The sequence below is a fragment of the Felis catus genome, chromosome E2 (genome assembly GCF_018350175.1).
Source record: "Felis catus isolate Fca126 chromosome E2, F.catus_Fca126_mat1.0, whole genome shotgun sequence".
Taxonomy (NCBI): Eukaryota; Metazoa; Chordata; class Mammalia; order Carnivora; family Felidae; genus Felis; species Felis catus.
Window position 1 is genome coordinate 1,006,788 of NC_058382.1, and position 21,979 is coordinate 1,028,766.

At 45.8% G+C, this 21,979-nt stretch overlaps 1 protein-coding gene and 1 pseudogene across 1 annotated transcript in view; one reads left to right on the forward strand and one right to left on the reverse strand.

The window, feature by feature from the left end:
- The window catches only part of LOC101092972 (zinc finger protein 211), a 44,228-nt gene that overhangs the window by 2,815 nt on the left and 19,434 nt on the right, over positions 1-21,979 (reverse strand). The gene's annotated exons all lie outside the window — the stretch shown is intronic.
- FELCATV1R-PS24 (vomeronasal 1 receptor felCatV1R-ps24 pseudogene) lies at positions 16,371-16,710 on the forward strand (annotated as a pseudogene).

Genomic DNA, 21,979 nt, shown 5'->3' on the forward strand with positions numbered 1-21,979 from the left:
AACTGAATGAGCCACCCAGGTGCCCCGAGAAATTCTTTCTTATCCCCAAACCATGAAATGGAAGACTGGTAAGCATGTTCAAGAAAAAAATTTCACACACACCAGGGAATTTTTGCAAGAAACACATTAGCATTTGGTTTCCCACTGGGATTTCTGTATACATGATGGCCTTTCTAAAACTAAGAAAAATAACATTGCAGCAGACTGCCTGCCTGCCTCACTCCCTTCCTTACTCCCTGGTTTCACACCAGGAAAATCGCACTCAAAATGGGATTCATCAACTCAGGAACAATGTGGAGAGGATTCCAAAACTAGAAGCTTATGATCTGTTACTGGTTCCTAAATTTAGCCCCTTCACAGCAGCAAGTTCTTCCCCTGTTTGTCTTCACCGGATTGTTCACACAGTGTGATTATAACCTTCAATTCGAATTCTGAGGCCGGTTTTGCTTGTTTCCAACAGTGGCAAGAACAACCAATAAGGCATACTTTCTTTCTTGCAATTGTAATACTTAGGTACAAAATCTTTAATGCTTACTTTATAAGTTGCTACCCCTGTATAAAAGCTGTCGATAGCATCCTTTCTGCCAGCAAACACCTTGACGACCCACAGACCCACACGCCCACTTCTGGTGGGCAGATACCCCATCTTCTCCCTGAAATTACCAGTGACAAGTGAAACCCACCAAACCCAAGACCCCCCTCAGAGCCCTGCCACTATGCTGTGAGCCATACCACGAGTCACACTGAGTCATACAAATCCTATTCTAACCTCCCCCGCCGCCAATGGTTTTTGGGTGAGCGCATCACAAGATCATAAAGAACCACCAGGCCAGAGGTATCACAACTATAAATTAGGCAGTGTGTTAAGAATGGACTCACAGCGCACACCCACTTTTAACAAATTCTGAACATAATTGAATATGCACTTGGAACTTAAATGCCCTCCACAAGATTATGTCCACGGAGGTGTACATCTTTTTGAAGTGAAATCACAAAAGGAGTTGGTCTTAGCCCCAAGCGCTGGGTTAACATGGGTGGTTCACGCTCAGTACGTTACCCTTTCCCTTTTTACTTTCGGACAGATCATTTTTATTCTTTTAAAAGTTTAAGAGATGGAGAGTAGGGGAGGGAACGAATCCCCAACAGGCTCCTGAGCCAAAATCAGGACTTGGACTCCCAACCAACTGAGCCACCCAGGCACCCCTTGAACAGCTTTATTAAACCTGTCCCCAAGGAAGGGGACGTCTGGATTAAGTAGGGATTGCCGCATGTATTCATACTGAGATGGCACATCTAACCCTAACCCAATCGAGGATGACCTTTACTGCTAAACCTTCTTGGCTCTCATCGGTCCTTATTAATTACACACAGCAAAGTCTTTTTCACAGCCAGCCACACCAACACCAAAACACAGGAACCAGAGCAGCCGAAAACTCGGCTCTAGAGTTTTCCCTGTTCCACATGGCACCAATCGCCTCGGGCGCCCCTCGGGGAACAGCACGACAGCCCGTGGTTCAGCCACCACCAGGGCGGGGCGCACCTGGGCTACCACGGAGCCCCTGGGCGGGAGGGGTGCGCCGGGCGGGCTGTGCACTCTCCCGCTTCCCTGCGCCGCGCTTCGGGTCCTCTCCGGTGCCCTTCCCGAGTGTTTTTCAACTTCCGCACCTGTTTTCTGCGGTCGGCCTCACGCCGGCTTGAGCCTCAAGTGGACCCTAACCAGGCGCTCTGCGTCCCAAGCGACCTGACACCGGGAAGGCCCCATTGGCCAGGAGGCCCCAGCGGCCCCGGGACTGGGCCTCCCGACGCTACACTCGCCGCGCCCCACCCGGAGGCAGGCTCCTCCCTGGTCTCTCATCGTTAGATCGACTTCGTGCTTCAAATTCAGCGGGTTACCACTTCCCTTGGGAGGCCAGGCCACCGTGATCAACTGCCAGCAGTGCAGGGAGAGACGCCGCAGAGAGCCAGAGGAGATCCGGGCACCGGGCCACCGTCTACGCCCATCTTCACCCCCCCATGCCCTGAGGGAGAAGGGGACACAGGCGGTCACAAGCCGGCCGGACCGGGAGTTCCTGCGGGGGAAAGAGGACGGCACCATACACGGTGTGGAGAACTCCGGCCTCCCGCCCATCTGCCCGGACACGTGCGCCAGGGGTCCCCATGGCCAGTGGACCCTGCTGCGCTACCACCGCGGGCGCAGGACGCACATACCCAGGGCGCAGGCCCACACACGACTCGGCCACGGACATAGCTCTCCAGCAGGGCCGGGAGTAGAGGGGGTGCAGCCCGGGGTGGGAGTACGTTCTAAGGGTCCACGATCAACGTGGCCTGCAACTCACTCCACCCTGCGCTGCACCCTAACAGCCGCGGGAGTTTCATTGGCAGCCCCCTCCCCCCGCCCCACCCCGGGGCGGAAAGGCCCCAAGCCCGTCCCCAGAGAGGACCCCCGCCGAGATCAGACCCCAGAGGTCAGAAGGCTTAACTGGGAGCCCGAGCTCGGAAGCAACCCCCCCCCCCCCTGCAGAGCGCAGTGTCCATGTGCTCAGTGGCGTCACCCCTGACCTGGGGGACAGTCCGGCAGAGGACAGGGCCTCCCAACTGTCCGCGGTCACCACAACCCGAGGTGGACAGGGGATCCCCAAGGGCCTTTAAGTCTCCACGCCAGTATGAGCTGCCCGGGCCTCCCCTCTGAACCATGTCAGAGCTTCTGGGGTCCGACCCCCAGTCCCTCTCCGCACCTGCTCCCCTCACCACCGAGGGCGCACAGGGCTCGGGGCGGGAAGCCAGACACAAGGCTCGGGGCCAGGGTGGGGTGTGGGGGGGAAGAGCCTCGGGGGCGGGATCTGGGCACAGGGCCAAAGACCCTGCACCACGAGGGCGAAGGTAGCTCCGCGCCGAAGCAAAGGTGGGACCCGTGACACGCGTGGTGGGAGGGGGACGCCACAGGCGGTGGGTAGGCACAGAGCACCCCCTCACACGGTGACCTCGGGGACGACCCAGCGCTCGCTCGGAGCTGCCGCCACCCTCTCCGATGACCCTGCAGGTTCCGCTCCCAGCACTGCTCTGGTGCCAATTCCAGCTGAGTGGCCGCGCGCCTCCGAGAGCAGACTCCATGTACGCAGCTTCCCCCGCGTGGCCAGGGGGTAGCATGCGGTAGACCTAGCACAGAGGGCACCAGCTCCTCAAACCGCTGACCTGCACGCGTCCAAGAAGCCCACCTCCGCCCGCAGAGGAGGAGGGCCCCAATCCATCCCTCCCGAGTCATGGCCTCAAGTCCAGAAAAGAACCACATGGGGGAGCCTGGGGGCTCAGTTACTTAAGCGACCGACTGGATCCTCACACTCAGGTCTTGATCTGAGGGTCAGGTGGACGTGAAGCCTACTTAAATAAAGAACCAGCAAAGGAACCACATAGAGCCATGGTCCCACAGCTCATGAATACCCAGCTGTGGTATCCAATTTCAAAGTAACTGCTTCCAGGCCAGTAAGGACACTCAACTGTTGAGGGCAGCAGCAGCAGCCACCCCCAGGGCCAAGTGACCACCTGCTCCCAAGAGCCAACTTATCAACAATACCGTCTCCTGGAGCTGGGGTTCCCACGGCTGCTGGCACCAGATTCACCCTCCAGTGGGTCCGCGCTAAGGACTTGGAGTGGACTCGTTCTGAGGCCAGGGCCCTGGGGAGTATCCTGTATCACTTCTCACCGTGGTCTGTGGCCCCAGCAGGTGCTTTGGGTGCCTGCTGCCTTCCCCGGACGTGGTAGCCCTTTCTCAGGCTCCCTTTCCGGAACTGTACCCAGATTTCCCAACCCCTGGGGTCCCCATCATCACAGCAATTGCTCCTGGAAGAGCAGGGCCACAGGTCAGGTTAGACGGGACCTGACTGAGGTTCTGGTGTCAGAATAAGGAGCAGCCCGGGACACACCTTTGCCCGCACACACCACTGCTGTGGAGCCGCAGCTTGGACACGGAGGGAGCCACAGGGGCCTGGTGATCGCGGCCCCAGGTTGACAGCATGACGGGGTGGGCACCACACGGCAGGGGCAGCAAGGGACCTTGGGTGCGGCGAGGGGTCGGGGACATCTTGGCTGCAAGTTGGCCGCCAGGAGAAGACACCCCAGGAACCCAGAACGCCCACCGGCCTTTGACTACGCTGTCCCGGTTGAGGCTCCGCCCCCACAACCGCCCACGCCCGCTGCCCCTGGTCTGCAGCGCAGGCAGGATGCCTGCACCTGCACCTGGGACACCGACAGCGGCGGGGGGGGGGGGGGGGGAAGGGGGGGGAAGGGGGGTGCGCTAGGCCGACACCCATGTGGCAGAACTGGCTCCGGCAGCAGGCGGGGCTGCTCGGTCTGGCGTGCTTGGAAAGTGCACGCAGGGACCGGCAGGGCAGCTCGGAGAGCAAGGTGCAACGCGGAAAGGCCGGGCAGGAACAATTGGAATGCAACTGTGCTGCCGGGAAAAGGCGCTCCCCCGCCCTTCCCCACCCCCCATAAAACACCGCCAAAGAGACAAAACCACAAAGGACAAAGGACAAACATCCAAGAGGAATGTGTAAAGAGCTCTCAAAATGCAACAATGTTACCTCCAATACACAAAAACACCCAAAAGCGAAAGACAAAACACGCAGAACGTTTCACGGAGGGGGAGAGACGCCGCTGGATGGCAAGTAAGCACATGAAAAGCTGTGAGCTGTTTCCTGGGAACGCAAGTAAATCCCAGCAGGTATCAGGATACGGTGGGGAACAGCATCCAAATGCTTGCGGGCTCATAGAGAAACTGGGCCGTTCATGCATGGTTAGTGATGTAAAATGGCACGCCTGCTCTGGAAAGTGTGGCAGTTTTGAACACGCGACGAAAACAAAAACGACAAACTTGTAAATAACTTACAACCCAGAACCTCAACCTGGGCTTCTGTCCCAGACAAATGAAAACACGTTGTACAGTGAAGGGTTGACTGAACAGGTCTAGAATACTCAGAACCTACATATTCCAAAGAAAGGTCTGATCTCACTCCTCTTAGAGAGGAAACCTCTAAGCCCTTGGGTAGTTAAGGCTAACAATGTGATTTTATGGTGGGGGGCCCTGGGCTATGTACCAGTTTGACTTCCAGGAAGTCAGCTTTTGTAGAGTCCTGTAAGTCCTTCTAGGAAGTGAGGCATCAAACCCAAGAGTGGACGGGAGGACCCCTCCCTGGGCCCGATGACACATGTTCTGAGAAAATCCTGGTCATGAATCTTGTTAGCAGCTCTGGTCATCATAACCCTGAACTGGAATCAACAACGATGTCCTTCAAGGAACACGTGGTTAAACAAACAGTGGGGAGAGTGGTTACGGAAATGGAAATAAAGTGTGTGGATACACGTATCAAGGGAGAAAATGGCCATGACTGGACAACGGACTGTCTATTGTGCGGCGTGATACAGGATAAGGAAACGCTTCCAGAGTTTGGAACAGGGGCAGTAGGTAAATTATGATAAAATCCATTCACGTGGGAAGTCTGTGGGCACAACCAACGCAAGGAAGGAAGAAGGTCAAGATTTTACGGCCAAACCATTTTTAGTATGATGTACTATGAGACATCCGATTCAGAAAACCAACTAGGTGGTTGTATATCCAAATCTGGATGGAGATGAAGTCTAGTGTTTATAGAGTTCACAATTAACGTCTTACAAGTGGACTAGGTCACACAGAGGTTGGTTTAAAAAATCATTAACAATGGCGGACTCTGAAGGGCCCTGGGTTGTGCAAAGGGTGCGCTTCAAAGTTTAACACCCAGGCAGTGGAGCCTGTGCCAGCAAACGGTGCCGTGGAGGCCGTCAGGAAAAGTAGGAATGAAGGGAGAACGTTCTGGTTGTCAGGAGCCAGAGATGAGAGTGTCTTGTGGAACAATGATAAGTAGGCCACTTACCTGGACTCCTCTGAAGGAAACCAGTACACGACACCCCAAAAAGATGCCTCTTTGGTATGTGGGTTTGTGTTTTTTTCAGTAGGCTTCATGCCCAGCACAGAGCCCAGTGCAGGGCCTGAAGCCACGACTCTGAGATCAAGACGCAGGCTGAGATCAAGAGTCAGATGCTCAGTATAAGACACAGAACATGGCCGAGAAGAAGGGGAATCCGAACTTCCCACGTCTCTTAAACACAGAAGCGTTGAAGCCAAAGGACTTTGAACCCCAAAAGTCTGGGAGGAAAAGAGACGACTCAGCTACCAGGGATACACCGAGACAACCTGACGGGCCATAGGTGCGTGACTGCGAACTGGGAGAGAGAAAATGAGGGATCCCATTCTGCGGAGAGACAAAGGAAAGAGAAAGAGCAGCTGGGGAAGCACAGGACTATGTCTGGACAAGAGGAAAACCTCCGACTGGGATGAAAAAAGACCCAATCTCTAACTGCAGGGCTTTCTCCGGACCGGGGCCAGCTTGCCGGATCGCACACCTGGAAAGGAGGGGAGCCAGCCCTGGGCTTGGTGGCTAGGTCAGGGGCTCAATCTGCAGGCAAAGCGCTCCCCTTCCTGGAGTGCTGCAAGATAGGACAAAACCAGCTGGACCACATATTGGGCGTGTGGAACTGCACTTCCCTGGTACCAGGGTGCACGGAGTTTTAATCCCGGCCAAGCACCGGGGCATGGGAGTCGGTGGAGTGAGACAGACCTCCTCATCTGTGCCTGTGGCACAGTGAGGAGGGCTCAGACAGAGTGATTTGGGACACCGGTCCGTGGAGGAGAGACTGGGGGGTCGCCATTTTTGTCCCCACCACCACCAAGGCAGGACCTCAGGGATGGGTCCGCAGGGCCCACAGTGGAGTCGGGACCCACATACACAAAACCACACCCCTCCACACCGGGTAAATGTGTATCTACTGGAGCAGAATAGACTCTGTGGAACCAGGCAGACCCCTCCGCTTGACCAGTGCTGCCGCATTGCCTGGATTAATTCTAGGACAATTCTTGCTATGTAGATATATTCTCCCCCCATTTCTCCTTCTTATCTCTTTTCAACTCAAGGCTGGTTACTCTGTTTATTGGTTTGTTTAAACAGACATATTTAATCCATTCTCTTCATACATGTTCTACACCTCCTCCTTCACATTCCTTTCTCTCTTTCCGGAATAATCAAGCCATATAAGTTTCTCTGTCTGGGCAACTTTATCTTATTTTCTTTTTCCCTGCCTCCTTCTTTATTTTCCTTTCTCTCTCTCTGGAATAAGTCATTTAGTCTCTCTGCCTGGTCAATATTTATTTTTTCTCCCCCCCCCCCCCCCGCCCCTGTCATTTCTCTCTTTGTATGCTCAGCATACGCCAGCTTCATCAGCACTGCTTCTACCTGGTTCTTTACTTGTAGCTGATGTTTCTGGTTTTTTGCTTTTAGTTTGTTTCTTTTTTCTTTTTTTATTTGTTTGTGTGTTTGCATGTTTTTGTTTTCTGTTTGTTTGTTTTCCTTTCCCAGGCTACTTCAGGAACAAAGGAAAGCACACCTGGTGGAGGGTCCAAAACATCACTATGAGTAGGGAAATAAAATAACCAAAATCACAACAACAGAGAGCAAGTAACACTGTCCAAAAAACACCTCCCGAAGGGCCAGGCCCTGGACAGTGTATGGCCCCTCTTTCATATAGCAGTGTTCGCAGGTGCAGGACACATAACAAGCTTTTAAAACACATAAGGGACAGAAAACTAGCCAAAATGATGAAACAGAAGAATTCTCCTTAAAAGAAATTCCAGGAAGAAATGACAGCTAAAGAATTGATCAAAACAGATATAAGCAATATAACTGAACAAGACTTTAATGTTTATTTCTGAGATAGAGACAGAGCATGAATGGGGGGGGGGTCAGAGAGAGGGAGACACAGAATCCGAAGCAGGCTCAGGCTCTGAGCTGTCAGCACAGAGCCCGATGTGGGGCTCGAACTCACGGACTGTGAGATCATGACCTGAGCCGAAGTTGGACACCCAACCGACTGAGCCACCCAGGTGCCCCTAACTGAACAAGAATTTAGAATAATAGTCATAAGATTAATCACTGGACTTGAAAAAAGCATAGAAGATAGCAGAGAGTCTATTGCTGCAGAGATCAAGGAACTAAAAATAGTAATGATGAATTTTAAAATCCTATAAATGAGGTGCAAAATAAAATGGAGGCAGCCACAGCACAGATTGAAGAGGCAGGGGGGAGAATAGGTGAATTAGAAGATAAAATTATGGAAAATGAGGAAGCTGAGAAAAAGAGAGACAAAAACATTCTGGATCATGAGAGGAGAATTAGAGAATTAGGTGATTCAATGAAACAGAACAATATCCGTATTGTAGGAGTTCTAGAAGTAGAAGAAGAAGAAGAGAGAGAAAGGGGCTGAACGTGTACTTGAACAAATCATAGCTGAAAACTTCCTCAACCTGGGGAAGGAAACAGACACTGAAATCCAAGAAACACAGAGAACTCCCTTCAGACAACTTGAATCGATCTTCTGCACGACATGTCATGGTGAAACTGGCAAAATACAAGGATAAAGAGAGAACTCTGACAGCTTCTAGGGATAAATGGGCCTTAATATACAAAGGCAGACACATAAGGGTAGTAGCAGACCTATCTACTGAAACTTGGCAGGCCAGAAGGAATGGCAGAAAATCTTCAATGTGATGAACAGAAAAAATATGCAGCCAAGAATCCTTTATGTATCAAGCCTGTCATTCACAGAAGGAGAAATAAAGGTTTTTCCAAACAAACAAAAACTGAAGGAATTCATCACCACTAAACCAGCCCTACAAGAGATCCTAAGGGGGATTCTGTGAATGAAATGTTGCAAGGACCACAAATACCAGAGACACCACTATAAGCATGACATCTAAGATAACACAATGACTCTAAACCCATATTTTTCAATAATAACACTGAATGTAAATGGACTAAATGCTCCAATCAAAAGACATAGGGTATCAGAATGGATATAAAAACAAAACAAGACCAATCTATTTGGTGTCTACAAGAGAACCATTTTACACCCGAGGACACCTTCAGATTGACAGTGACGGGATGGAGAACTATCTATCATGCTACTGGAAGTCAAAAGAAAGCTGGAGTAGCCACACTTATATCAGATAAACTAGACTTTAAATTAAAGGTTGTAACAAGAGATGAAGAAGGGCATTATATAATAATTACGGGGTCGATCCATCAGGAAGAGCTAACAATTATAAATGTCTATGCACCGAATTTGAAAGCACCCAAATATATAAAACAATCACAAACATAAGCAATCTTATTGGTAAGAATGTGGTAATTGCAGGGGACTTTAATACTCTACTTACAACAATGGACAGATCATCTAGACACAGAATCAGTAAAGAAACAATGGCCCTGAATGATACATTGGACCAGATGGACTTGACAGATTTATTTAGAACTTTTCACCCTAAAGCAGCAGAATATACTTTCTTCTCGAGTGCACATGGAAAATTCTCTAAAATAGATCACATACTTGGTCACAAAACAGCCCTCAATAAATATAAGAGAGTTGAGATCATACCATGTACACTTTCAGATCACAATGCTATGAAACTTAAAATCAACCACAGGAAAAAGTTTGGAAAACCTCCAAATGCATGGAGGTTAAAGAACATCCTACTAGGGGCTCCTGGGTGGCGCAGTCGGTTAAGCATTTGACTTCGGCCAGGTCACGATCTCGCGGTCTGTGAGTTCGAGCCCCGCGTCAGGCTCTGGGCTGATGGCTCAGAGCCTGGAGCCTGTTTCCGATTCTGTGTCTCCCTCTCTCTCTGCCCCTCCCCCGTTCATGCTCTGTCTCTCTCTGTCCCAAAAATAAATAAACGTTGAAAAAAAAATTAAAAAAAAAATAAAGAACATCCTACTAAAGAATGAATGAGTCAACCAGACAATTAAAAAAGAAATTAAAAAATATATGGAAACAAATGAAAATGAAAACACAACAATCCAAACCCTTTGGGATACAGTGAAGGCAGTCCTAGGAGGAAAATATATTGCAATCCAGGCCTATCTCAAGAAACAAGAAAAATACCAAATACAAACTCAAACAGAAGATTAGGAAATAGAAGCAGAACAGCAAAGGAAAAAGAAGCAGAACAGCAAAGACACCCCAAACCCAGCAGAAGAAGAGAAATAATAAAGATCAGAGCAGAAATAAACAATATAGAATCCAAAAAACAAACAAACAGTGGAACAGATCAATGAAACTAAGAGTTGTTGTTTTTAAAAAATAAGCAAAATGGATAAACCTCTAGCCAGGCTTCTCGAAAAGAAAAGAGAGGACCCAAATAGATAAAATCATGAATGAAAATGGATTCATTACAACCAATCCCTCAGAAATACAAGCAAATATCAGGGAATACTATGAAAAATTATATGCCAACAAATTGGACAATCTGGAATAAATGGACAAATTCTTAAACACTCACACACTACCAAAACTCAAACAAGAAGAAATAGAAAATTTGCAAGACCCAAAACTAGTGAAGAAATTGAATCAGTTATCAAAAATCTCCCAACAAATAAGAGTCCTGGACCAGATGGCTTCCCTGGGGAATTCTACCAGACATTTAAAGCAGAGTTAATACCTATCCTTCTCAAGCTGTTCCAAAAAATAGAAATGGAAGGAAAACTTCCGGACTCATTCTATGAAGCCAGCATTACTTTGATTCCCAACCAGACAGAGACCCAGCAAAAAAAGAACTACAGGTCAATATCCCTGATGAACATGGATGAAAAAATTCTCAACAAGATACTAGCAAATTGAATTTAACAGCATATAAAAAGAATTATTCATCATAATCAAGTGGGATTCATTCCTGGGCTTCAGGGCTGGTTCAATATTTGCAAATCAATGTGATACATCACATTAATAAAAGAAAGGATAAGAACCATAGTATCCTGTCAACAGATGCAGAAAAAGCATTTGACAAAATACAGCATCCTTTCTTAATAAAAACCGTCAAGAAAGTCGGGAAGGAAGATACTTAAACATCATCTTAGAAGGAACATAGTTAAATATCATAAAATCCATTTATGAAAAGCCCACAGCTAATATCATCCTCAATGGGGAAAAACTGAGAGCTTTCCCCCTGAGATCAGGAACACAACAGGGATGTCCACTCCCACCACTGCTGTTTAACATAGTGTTGGAAGTCCTAGCATCAGCAATGGGACAACAAAATGTAATAAAAGGCATCAAAATGGGCAAAGAAGAAGTCAAACTTTCACTTTTCCCAGGCGACATGATACTCTACATGGAAAACCCAACAGACTCCACCAAAAGACTGCTACAATTGATACATGAATTTAACAAAGTTCCAGGGTACAAAATCGACGTACAGAAATCAGTTGCATTTTTATACACCAATAATGAAGCAACAGAAAGAGAAATCAAGAACTGATCCCATTTACAGTTGCACCAAGAACCATAAAATACCTAGGAATAAACCTAACCAAAGATGTAAAAGATCCGTATGCTGAAAACTATAGAAAGCTTATGAAGGAAATTGAAGAAGACACAAAGAAATGGAAAAACATTCCATGCTCATGGATTGGAAGAATAAACATTGTTAAAATGTCAATACTACCCAAAGCAATCTACACATTCAATGCAATCCCAATCAAAATTACACTGGCATTCTTCTCAAAGCTGTAACAAACAATCCTAAAATGTGTATGGTACCACAAAAGACCATGAATAGCCAAAGTAATATTGAAGAAGCAAACCAAAGCAGGAATCATCACAATCCCAGACTTTAGCCTCTACTACAAAACTGTAATCATCAAGACAGTATGGTATTGGCACAAAAACAGACATATAGACCAATGGAATGGAATAGAGAACCCAGAATTGGACCCACCAATGTATGGCCAACTAATCTTTGACAAAGCAGGAAAGAGTATCCAATGGAAAAAAAAACAGTCTCTTTAATAAATGGTGCTGGGAGAACTGGACAGCAACATGCAGAATGAAACTAGACCACTTGCTTACACCATACACAAAAATAAATTGAAAATAGATGAAAGACCTGAATGTGAGACAGGAAACCATCAAAACCCTAGAGGAGAAAGCAGGATAAGAAACTTCTTTGACCTCGGCTGCAGCAATTTCTTACTTGACACATCTCCAAAGGCAAGGGAATTAAAAGCAAAAATGAACTATTGGGACCTCATCAGGATAAAAAGCTTCTGCACTGCAAAGGAAACAATCAATAAAACTAAAAGGCAACCAATGGAATGGGAAAAGATATTTGCAAATGACATATTGGATAAAGGGCTAATATCGAAAATCTATAAAGAACTCACCAAACTCCACACCCAAAAAACAAATAATCCAGTGAATAAATGGGCAACAGACATGAACAGACACTTTTCCAAAGAAGACAACCAGATGGCCAACAGACACATGAAACGATGCTCAATGTCACTCATCATCAGGGGAATACAAATTAAAGCCACACTGAGATACCACCTCACACCAGTCAGAGTGGCTAAAAGAAACAAATCAGGAGACTATAGATGCTCGCGAGGATGTGGAGAAATGGGAACCCTCTTGCACTGTTGGTGGGAATGCAAACTGGTGCAGCCGCTCTGGAAAACAGTGTGGAGGTTCCTCAAAAAATTAAAAATAGAACTACCCTATGACACAACAATAGCACTACTAGGAGTTTACCCAAGGGATATAAGAATGCTGATGCATAGGGGCATATGTACCCCAATGTTTACAGCAGTGCTTTCAACAATAGCCAAATTATGGAAAGAGCCTAAATGTCCATCAACTGATGAATGGATAAAGAAGATGTGGTTTATACATACAATGGAATACTGCTTGGCAATGAGAAAGAGTGCAATCATGCCATTTGCAGCAATGTGTATGGAACTGGAGGGTATTATGCAAAGTGAAATAAGTCAGTCAGAGAAAGACAGATACCATATGTTTTCACTCATATGTGGACCTTGAGAAACTGAACAGAAGACCATGGGGGAAGGGAAGAAGGGAAAAAAAGTTACAAACAGAGAGAGAGGGAGGCAAACCATAGGAGACTCTTAAATGCAGAGAACAAACTGAGGGTTGATGAGGGTGGGGGAGAGGGGAAAGTGGGTGATGGGCATTGAGGAAGGTACCTGTTGGGATAAGCACTGGGTGTTGTATGGAAACCAATTTGTTTAAATTATATTAAACAAAAAAAGAGTCAGATGCTCAACCAACTAAGCCACCCAAGTGCCCCTGGCACATTGATTATTTCACATTCATGACCCTTAAGACACAGCAGATGCAAGAAGAATGCTCTGATCAGGGGCCCTCCATATACCACAAGAAGACATTTTAGTCACCAGAGATGGGAGATGGGAGCAGCAACAGGGGGGCCAAGCAATCCACACCAACAAACTTTACTAAACTAACCTCTATCTTCCTAGTTACTTCTTCACCATGAACTACTCCAACCCAAATCCCTTGTCTTGTCATCTCCTCACAAATTTATTGATTCTTTCCTGCTCTGGTCACTTCTTGAGGTCTTCATTCCTTTGTGAAGGCTCCTGTGTACCTGTAAACACTCAACAAAATGTGTTCTCCTGTTAATCTGTCTTAAGTCAGTTTCTATCTCAGGTCCAGCCAAAGTCCAAGAGGGCAGAGGAGACATTTTCCTCGCCCACGGGTGCCAGAATGTACAGGAAGATGGAAGATAGAAAGTGGGCATTAGATGTTCACCACAGAACTCATCGGTGTCCACAGCAAGAGAGAGTAGTTTTTGGAGCAATCTGGGGGATGATTTAAGACTGCAGTGAAGTAAAGAGCAGATGTCAGGTGAAGATGTTGGAAGGATGCGTGTTGAAAAGACAAGTTAGTCACAGAAGAATATATTCTTTAAAAAAAATAGGGCTGTGTGTGTGTGTGTGTGTGTGTGTTTTAAGAGTTTGGGGTTTACAGCAAAACTGAGTGGAGTACAGGGATTTCCCATATGCCCTCTGCTCTGCCTTTACTGCTCCCTGCCCACCGCAAGCATACACACACACACTCACACACACACACAGACATAGAGGCACTCAGAACCCTGCCCCGCCCCCCATCCTATCAACATCCTGCACCAGAGCAGTGTTGGTTCCTCCTGAAGGACATCTTGGTTGCCTCCAACCAAGGTCTGGCAGTTATGAATAAAGTTGTGGTAAGCATCAGCGTTCAGCTTTCTGTGTGCACATAAGTTTTTTACTCATTTGCGTCAATAAATACTGATTTATTGTCGGATCTTATGGTAAGAGTATGTTGTATTTCGAAAGACACTGCAAATATTCATAGACTTTCTTAAGATGGTCGCTGAGACCACGCCAGCAGATGGAAGAATCAAGCCAATGAAGGAGGTAGAATTCCAAGATGCCAAAAAAGAAGATGTCATTGCAGAAAAACCGTACCTCAACCCTCTTAAAGAAGATGTCATTGCAGAAAAACCGTTCCTCAATCCTCTTAAGGTTATAGCTGGGTCTGAGAACTATATGGACACAAGACAGATTAAGAGATAAATGTACACATTTATTTCCTATAACTTTTACATGACATGGGAGCCCTCCTAAGGAAACAAAGACCCAAAGAAGTGGCAAAACCTAAATGCATTTATATTGGGTGGAACAGAGTGGGGTTGGGGGAAAGTAACTGAACTGTGCAGAGACTATAAGAAGATAATAATTACTTATAACAAAATCTGTACAGAATTTTGTTTATCCTCAGCTTCCTGTCCTTGACAAGAATGTCACTCTCCTTCTGGCATAGGGAGGACATCTTCCATAGAAAGGGTGGTATCTCCTGTTTTCAGGAAGGAAAAAGGGGGAGGTGAGTGCACCATTCAGGCACCTGATGTTTGGGGGGGCTTTTTTAAGTGTCTATAGTTCAATAAATACTTTGGTTTCTTTATTGAATCCCCATATGTGGAACTTCCAAATGAAGAGAGGACACTCATTGGGCAAATTGTGACTCTAAGGGCTGCTTTAACCGTAACAGTTGTTTAAAAGAGTTAATACAAGAAGGATGTGAATTTACTTAATGACACTGAACTGAATGCTTACAAACGGCTAAAATGATAAATTGTATGTGATATCTATTCTTACCACAATTTTAAAAGCCAAAAGAACACCCTCTCTTTGACCTGGAGTAAGGGAGTTCTGGAGTCCTCTCAGAGAGGGTCACTGTCAGTGTGAGAAACCAGGGTTCAGCAACGTGGAAAATTTTCTTCCTCTCAAGGTGAATTAAAACTGTGAATGACAGTAGGTGTAGTTCCTGTAATTGAAAAGGAAAGGCAGGGAGAATTTCTGACATTTAAAAGCATACTCCATCACCTTTCACTGCATTTACATTATAAATTATGTGTAATTTCTTTGCAGGATAACACAGTGCATCAAAACATTGCAGAGCAACCAAAGCTGCCGTCCAATCTTCGGTCAGGGCTCATGGAGGTGGGCTGCGTGTGTCCGAGGATGTACAGAAAGGGTGACGGGGTGGGGAAGACTTCTGGTGTGTACGTCTGCACTCAGCAGGTGTAGGGAAAGAAAAATGATGCTCCCTCTATTCCCCTCCTGTGTTCTCAGATGAGATCCATGGAACAGATCTGAGGGAGGAAGGGAGAGGGAGGGAGAGGGAGAGGGAGACAGACAGGGTGGGGGGTGGGGAGAGGGGGAGAGGGAGACAGGTAAATTTATTATGGCATTCAGAGCACATCGCCAGAGGAAATCTAAACCAGAAGTAACTCAAAATGGCAGCTCAAATTCCAGCTTCTATAGCATCAACAAAGAATGAAAATGCTGCAGTGAAATGATGAGAGAAAAAGGAGCAGTTTTAGGGTTCCAGGGCTGGCATTTGTGAGAAAGGAAACATGGGAGGAGACTAATGTAGTGAAGTCTTGTGGGTAGGTGTTCTGGTGCCTTCTCTGGGTCGATGAGAATGTCTTCTTTCTTCCTGGTCCAGAGAGGGCACCTTCTGCGTGGGAGTTTTACCTTCTTTCAGGGAATTAACAGAAGAGTCAGTGTCCTCGTGCCCATTGTTTCTTAAGTGCTTTGAATTAAAAATAATCAATATACCAGGGCGCCTGGGTGGCTTGGTCAGTTAAGTGTCAGACTTCAGCTCATGTCATGATCTCATGGTTCATGGGTCTGAGCCCCGCTTCAGGCTCTGTGCTGACAACCTGCTTCGGATTCTGTGTCTCCCTCTCTCTCTGCCCCTCCCCCACTCACACTGTGTCTCTTCCCTCAAAAATAAAGAAAACGTTAAAAGAATTAAAAAAAAATCAATATGCCAAAGTGGCTTGTTTTAGGGTGAAATACTTTGGTTCCCTCCTTCGACAGGGAAAATGGTTCTTTCCTTATTATATAAAAATACATTATGTGTTCATGCTCTGCTTCATTGATGTTGTGTCTTTGGGTCTCATGGCCTGGGCTAGTGGCTCCATGGCGAGCCCCACTATGGGCACAAGAGGCAAGAATAATGTATTCATGCCACCTGACACTCCCCTGACACCACAGCCAACCAAACCATCTGGATGCTGGCGTGCATCTCTGTCACCTTCCCCCTTTCTTCCATCTTGGTAGTTTATAAGGGGCTATTTGATAACCCAAAGTTTGGTTGATAAACACCACTGCACTTAAGGAAACATGTTCCTCCACATGGTTAGCTTCTTTGTGCTCATCAGGAACAACAACCCTGGCTGTTCCCTGCTGGGGCAAAAGGTAATTTCTCTACATTTCTCATGAGGTCCGGTGGTTTGGATTCTCTGCAACACATGCATATGTCCATTCACCCATTATGTAAGGCTAAGCCTCTACTATGAACAGGGACTTCTAGGTAATTCAATGGTGCAATACATTTGACTGACCAGGGGCCCCAGTCTTTCCAGGGGTTGACATACATTGCAATGATCTTAGGACACACACATAGTCTAACAACTCAGAAATTGGGCTGCATCATATACCAAATAGCATCTTGCACTTGTGGCTGAGTTTTGACTCAGTCCTTTGCTCCATGTGAGACACACGACAAAGGGAGAAATTGTCAAGTCCTTAAAAAAGTAAGCAATCTGAAAGTAACGTTAGACTGTAGCTGATTTCTGCATCAGTAAAACTATCATGAAGACACCTCATCACAGCAATTTTCTTTCTGAGTTTCCTATAAAATAATGGTCTCTTTTATAATTGGTGGCATCTGAGCCCCGGATTAATTAAAACAATTTTTTAGCAATCCCTATCAAAATAACACCAGCATTCTTCACAGAGCTAAAAGGAACAATCCTAAAATTTGTATGGAATTACAAAAGACCCCAAACAGCCAAAGTAATCTTGAAAAAGAAAACCAAAGCAGGAGGCATCACAATCCGGAACTTCAAGCTGTAGTACAAAGCTATGATCATCAAGACAGTATGGTACAGGCACAAAAAAAGACACATCAACAGAACAGAATAGAGAACCCAGAATTGGACCCACAATTGGATGGCCAACTCATCTTTGACAAAGCAGGAAAGAATATCCAATAGAATAAAGACAGTCTCTTCAGCAAATGGTGCTGGGAAAACTGGACAGTGACATGCAGAAAAATGAACACGGACCGTTTTCTTATACCATACACACACATACACACACACACACACACCTCAAAATCAATGAAAGACCTAAACATAAGACAGGAAGCCATCAAAATCCTAGAGGAGAAAACAGGCAACAACCTCTTTGATCTTGGCCACAGCAATTTCTTACTCAACACATCTCTGGAGGCAAGGGAAACAAAAGCAAAAATCAACTATTGGGACCTCATCAAGATAAAATTTTCTGCACAGCAAAGAAAACAATCAGCACAACTAAAGGGCAACAGACAGAGTGGGAGAAGATACTTGCAAATGACAGATAAAGGGTTAATCTCCAAAATCTATAAAGAACTTATCAAACTCAACACCCAAAAAACAAATAATCCAGTGAAGAAATGGGCAAAAGACATGAATAGACACTTCTCCAAAGAAGACATCCAGATAGTCAACAGACACATGAAAAATGCTCAACATCACTCATCATCCAGGAAATACAAATCAAAACCACAATGAGATACCACCTTACACCTGTAAGAATGGCTAACATTAACAACTCAGGCAACAACAGATGTTGGTGAGGATGCGGAGAAAAAGGATCTCATTTGCACTGCTGGTGAGAATGCAAACAGGTGCAGCCACTCTGCAAAACAGTATGGAGGTTCCTCAAAAAATTAAAAATAGAACTATCCTACAACCCAGCAATTGCACTTCTAGATATTTATCCACAGGATACAAGTGTGCTTTTCAAAGGGGCACATACACCCCCATGTTTATAGCAGCATTATCAACAATAGCCAAAGTATGGAAAGAACCCATATATCCATCGACAGATGAGTGAATAAAGAAGATGTAGTATATATATACAATGGAGTATTACTCGGCAATCAAAAAGGATGAAATCTTGCCATTTGCAACTACGTGGATGGAACTAGAGGGTATTATGCTAAACTAAATTAGTCAGAGAAAGACTAATATATGATTTCACTCACATGAGGAGTTTAAGATACAAAACAGGTGAACATAAGGGAAGCGACGCGAAAATAATATAAAAACAGGGAGGGGGACAAAACATAAGAGAGTCTTAAATATAGAGAACAAACAGGGTTACTGGAGGGGTTGCGGGAGGGGGAATGGGCTAAGTGGGTAAGGGGCATTAAGGAATCTACTCCTGAAATCATTGCTGTACTATATGCTAACTCAGATGTATATTAGTAGATAAATTAAAAATAAATAAAATAGGGGCGCCTGGGTGGCGCAGTCGGTTGGGCGTCCGACTTCAGCCAGGTCAGGATCTCACGGTCCGTGAGTTCGAGCCCCGCGTCAGGCTCTGGGCTGATGGCTCGGAGCCTGGAGCCTGTTTCCGATTCTGCGTCTCCCTCTCTCTCTGCCCCTCCCCCGTTCATGCTCTGTCTCTCTCTGTCCCAAAAATAAATAAAAACGTTGAAAAAAAAATTAAAAAAAATAAATAAAATACATTAAAAATTTTTTAAACATTTTCTTCATTTATTTTAAGTAATTTATACACCCAATATGGGGCTCGAACTCACAACCCTGATATCAAGAGTCACATGCTCCACTGACTGAGCCAGCATGGCATCCCTGTATTAATTTTTAAAATGATAGTTTAGGGGCGCCTGGGTGGCGCAGTCGGTTAAGCGTCCGACTTCAGCCAGGTCACGATCTCGCGGTCCGTGAGTTCGAGCCCCGCGTCGGGCTCTGGGCTGATTGGCTCGGAGCCTGGAGCCTGTTTCTGATTCTGTGTCTCCCTCTCTCTCTGCCCCTCCCCCATTCATGCTCTGTCTCTCTCTGTCCCAAAAATAAATAAACGTTGAAAAAAAATAAAATGATAGTTTAAATCTTAACCAAGTATGAAAGTGCAACACAAGTGGGCCAAGATGGCGGAGCAGTGTGGAACTTGTTTTTGCATCTCTCCTCCCCGAAATGCAACTAGATCCACACCAAACCATCTTGCACACCTACAAAACTGATGTGAGGATTAACACAACTTGAATTCAACAGGTACGTGGTGTGGAGAGGTTAACTGGGGGAGAGAGAAGCCGCAGAGGGTAGGGAGCTATTGTTGTGGAGAGAGGACAGAGACAGGGAGGGAGTACAGGAAAAACACTCCCCCCCTAAAAAGCAGGTGGACGGAAAGAGAAAGAGTGGACTGAAAAAGAAAAAAAGAGAGAAAGGAGAAAGGGACTGCAAGGGACTGAAGCAAAAAAGGAGAAAAGAGAGGGCTTAAATTCCATTAAGATGGTATAAACAGGGGAGCAGAGTGAAACTCATCAGCTCGTTACCTGGCGGTGTTCTGGTGGGAAGGGTGAATCCCCAGGAGCAGAGTGAGATCCAGGGAGGGTCCTCAGGCCACATGGGAGACGTTTCCCCTGCTGGAAGCACTCCCCACAGGCAAAGGTGCCTGCAGACCCGGGAGAACAGCCACATTTGCTGGTGCTGCAACAAGGCCGTTAAGGGTGAATGAAGCCTGGTGCCAGGTGTGTGTTGTAAATTCCCATAGTCCCTGAAACGTTGCTGCTGCACAAGCACGGGAACTTTCTCTGGGGCGGCCTGGCACCAGGCCACAGTCTCTGGGCATTGGCAGTGGCACGGTCCCACGAATGTTCTTGGGTGTGGCCGGCACTGGCCACTGCTCGGTGAGACGCTCCCCCAGAAGGTTTGAGCGGGTCAAAGCCACAGTCCCTCAGAAGTGAGGGGTCGGGAAAAAGCTGCATCTGAGATAAAACTCAGGAGGGAAGTACCGCCTGGCAGCCTGATGGCTTGGTCACGGACAACGTAAAAGCGGGCAGCGGACAGATGCAGGAAACAAAGGAGTACTTAATTGCCAGGAGGCAAAAGCACAGACTTCTGATACTAGAGACTGGAAATCTGAGTGACACCATTTTCGCCCCTCCCGGGCATGCGCGGGGGTGCGCGCACGCACACGCCTACGTCAGCCACAAAAATCAGCTAAGCAGCGCCATCTAGTGGGGAGAATGAAGCTGTTACACTCAGCCCCACCCAATTGGGCCAACCGAGCTCTTCAAGAACACGAGTCTCTGCACCTGCTTAGTTTAGGGACTATAAAGTGCTTCACAGTTTGACTTCTAGGAGAAATCGATGTAATTTCAATGGTATTTCAGTCTGTTCACTGGCCCATCTATCCAATTTTTTTTCTTTTCCTTTTCTTATTCTTGAATACATAAAGAGAAAAATTTTATTTTCATCGTCTGTTTTTATTTAAAAAAGACATAATTTTTCCTACTTTATATTTTTAAACTTTTTTGTAAATGTTTTAAATTCTATTTTAGTTTCATAATTACATTTTATTGTTTTTATTGTATTCATTTTTAAAAATTTTCAAACCTTTGCCTTTTTTTCCTCTTTTCCCCCCTTTTCTTTTCTTTCCCTTTTTTCTCTACTCTATCAAGCTTCCTTCAACAACCAGACCAAAACACACCTAGGAGCTAGTATCCTTTATTTGATTTTTTGTGTGTTTTGTTTTTAACTTTCATTTTTTAAAAATTCTTTATCTTCCTTCAAAATGATGAAAATTTGGAATTCACCCCAAAAGAAACAACAGGAAGAAACCAAAGCCAGGGACTTAATCAAAACAGATACATGCAAGGTGTCTGAACCAGAATTTAGAATCATGATAATAAGAATACTAGCTGGGGTTGAAAAAAAGCATAGAATCCCTCTCTGTGGATATATGAGAAGTAAAATCTACTCAGGATAAAATTAAAAATACTATAATGGCATGGTGGCTTGATCAATGAAGCAGGGCAGTCAATCAGTGACATAGAGGACAAAATTATGGAGAATAATGAAGCAGAAAAAAGAGGCAAAAGAGCACAATATAAGAATTGGAGAACTCGGTGACTCATTAAAAAAGGAATAACATCCAAATCATAGGGGTCCCAGAAGATGAAAAGAGAGAAAAAGGGGTAGAAGGTTTATGTGAGCAAATCATAGCAGAAAACTTTCCTAACCTGGGGAAAGACACAGACATCAAAATCCAGGAAGCACAGACAACTCCCATTAGATTCAACAAAACCCAACCACCAACAAGGCATATCATAGTCAAATTCACAAAATACTCAGTCAAGGAAAGAATCATGAAAGCAGCAAGGGGAAAAAAAGTCCTTAAACTACAAGGGAAGACAGATCAGGTTCAGAGCAGACATACTCACAGACACTTGGCAGGCCAGAAAGGGAGTGGCAAGATATATTAAAGGTGTTGAATTGGAAAAATATTCAGTCAAGAATTCTTTATCCAGCAAGGCTGTTATTCAAAATAGGAGAGATTAAAATTTTCCCAAACAAAAACTAAAGGAGTTCATGACCACTAAACCAGCCCTGCAAGAAATGTTAAGGGGAACTCTCAGAGGGGAGAAAAGAAAAAAAATTAAAAGACCAAAAGCAACG